Source organism: Balaenoptera ricei, chromosome 1, assembly GCF_028023285.1.
Source record: "Balaenoptera ricei isolate mBalRic1 chromosome 1, mBalRic1.hap2, whole genome shotgun sequence".
Classification (NCBI taxonomy): Eukaryota; Metazoa; Chordata; class Mammalia; order Artiodactyla; family Balaenopteridae; genus Balaenoptera; species Balaenoptera ricei.
In genome coordinates, this window is record NC_082639.1 from 180,892,441 (window position 1) to 180,894,814 (window position 2,374).

The 2,374-nt window shown below is 38.0% G+C and overlaps 1 pseudogene; it reads left to right on the plus strand.

The window, feature by feature from the left end:
• Positions 1-1,532: 1,532 nt before the first annotated feature.
• On the plus strand, positions 1,533-2,374 carry LOC132354100 (poly(A) polymerase alpha-like; annotated as a pseudogene).

A 2,374-nucleotide genomic window follows, 5' to 3' on the forward strand; every position in this document is an offset into this window, starting at 1 on the left:
GGGAGCCCAGCAGGTCTCCTGGGCTCGGGTGGGTAGAGCAAAGGCCCTCTTCTCCTCTCCTGCTCCTCCTGACGTCTGGGAGGGCTCCTCCCACCTGCTTCTCCTGATCTCCCCGTCCTCCCTCCTATGCCCCCAGGACCAATGTGGCTGGGGTGGGAGGGAGGGGTCTTGGAGGGCAGGGCACCAGCCTGGGAGCTCAGCGGGCTGCCATTGCTGGAGTGGGCGGGGCAGTCACCCTCCACTCCTCACCTGCTCCTCCTGGAGGGCCCCTCCTGCCTGCCTCTCCTGTTCTGCCCCCAAGGACCCATGCTACCTGGAGGGGGCTTTGGAGGGGCGCGGATCAGCCTGGCAGCTCAGCAGGCTCTGTATTACTTTTTTATATGAAATGTGTAGGAAATGAAAATCTATAGAAACAGAGAAGTAGATTAGTGATTGTCTGGGATAGGGCAGAGGTTTAACAGAAAATGTGTGTGAAGAATCTTATTAGAATGATGAAATGTTTTAAAATTTATTTATGGTAATGGTTGCACAACTTGATACATTTACTAAAACATCATTGATTTGTACACATGAAATGAGTAAATTATATGTGTGAAATAGACTACAATAAATTAATTTTTAAAAAGAAGGAAAAGTTCGTCTCATATTAAAAAGTCAATTAATATAATTCACTACATTAACAGAATGAAGGAGAAAAACAACACATCTCAATATTTGAATAAAAAATCTTTAACAGAATTAAACACACATTTAAGCTAAAAAATAAAAATTAGAATAGAAGTGAACCCCTCAATCAGATAATCAGCAACTAAGAAAAAAAAACCTCACATAAGATAACTTCTCATTTTCAGGGACTCTATATTTTTAACTTAAAACTGAGAACAAGGTAGAATGTCTGTTCCTACCTCTTAAGACTGGAGACTTTATGTAATGAAAAAATAAAGAATTTGATAAGAATTAGAAAGTAAAAGTAAAACTATTTCTATTTGCAGTGATAGGATTATAGAAAATTCTAAGTTATAAACAAAAAAACCCTACAAAAACTGAGAAATTATTGTATTAAAATTTTTGCATATGAGGTGAATATACAGTCTATTTTATTTTTATATAACTACAAAATTTCTTGTTCTAGAATAATAATAAAAAAGCATTTACCATTAAAACAAGATCAGGAAATAGAATACTTGGGTTTAAATGTATCAAAAGTTGTAGGAACTCTATGTTTAAAACCTCCCAAAACCACTGAAAGGGAAAAAAAAAAAAAGACAAATGAAAAGATGGATCAATCTTCATAAATAGGAAGACTCAAATTTGTAAGATGTCCTTTTTCCCAAAATATTCACCTCCAAAGTCTGGCAGTCGTTTTGCAGAAATTGACAAGATGCATTTAAAATATATCTTATATTTAAGCAGTTGAACTCAGGGCGAGGCAGAACCCCCTCCCTCCTTTTTAGCTCAGTGGATCGTGTCCAGGTCCTCGGTGACAACTGTTGTACTGGGCAAGTGACTGGGTGGTGCCTGCGCAGGAGGTGATGTCATTTCCAGTAACAACGCAGGAATCAGAACAAACACAGCCACTACAGAAGCACTACAGCATTCTGTGCTATCAGTTTAGTGGACCCAAAAGGAGACTGACTTCAAACTTACACAGAAGCTAATTGAGATTCCAAAGCCCTTTGGGGTTTTTGAAGAGTAACAGGAACAACAATGCAAGACTTTAACTTTGGAAAATGTAACCTGGTAAAAGAGTGAATACAAGAAATCCGTGAAAACAAGAATCTTCCACAATCTGTGATTGAAAATGTTGGAGGAAACTTTTTTTACACTTGGATCTTACAGATTAGGAATATATACAAAAGTTGCCATTATTGATTTGTGTTGCACCAAGAGAGATTGATTGAAGTGACTTTTTCACCTCGTTCTATAAATTGAAATTACAGGAAGAAGTGAAAGATTTAGGAGCTGTTGAGGCATTTGTGCCAGTTATCAAACTGTGTTTTGATAGCTTAGGGATTGATATTTTGTTTGCAAGATTAGCACTGCAGACTATTCCAGAAGATTTGGACCTAGGAGATGACAGTCTGCTTAAAAAGTAGATAGAATATGTGTAAGGAATCTAAACAGTTTCAGGGGAACCAATGAAATTTCACAGCTAGTTCTAATCATTGACAACTTCAGGTTAACTCTGAGAGCTATCAAACTGGGGGCCAAACTCCACAGCATCTATTCCAATATATTAGGTTTCCTTGGTGGTATTTCCTGGGCTAAGTGAGTAGCAGGAACTCGTCAACTTTATCCAAATGCAATAGCATCAACTTCTGTACATAAATTTTCCTTGGTGTTTTCTAAATGGTATGTGTTTAGATTATATTAA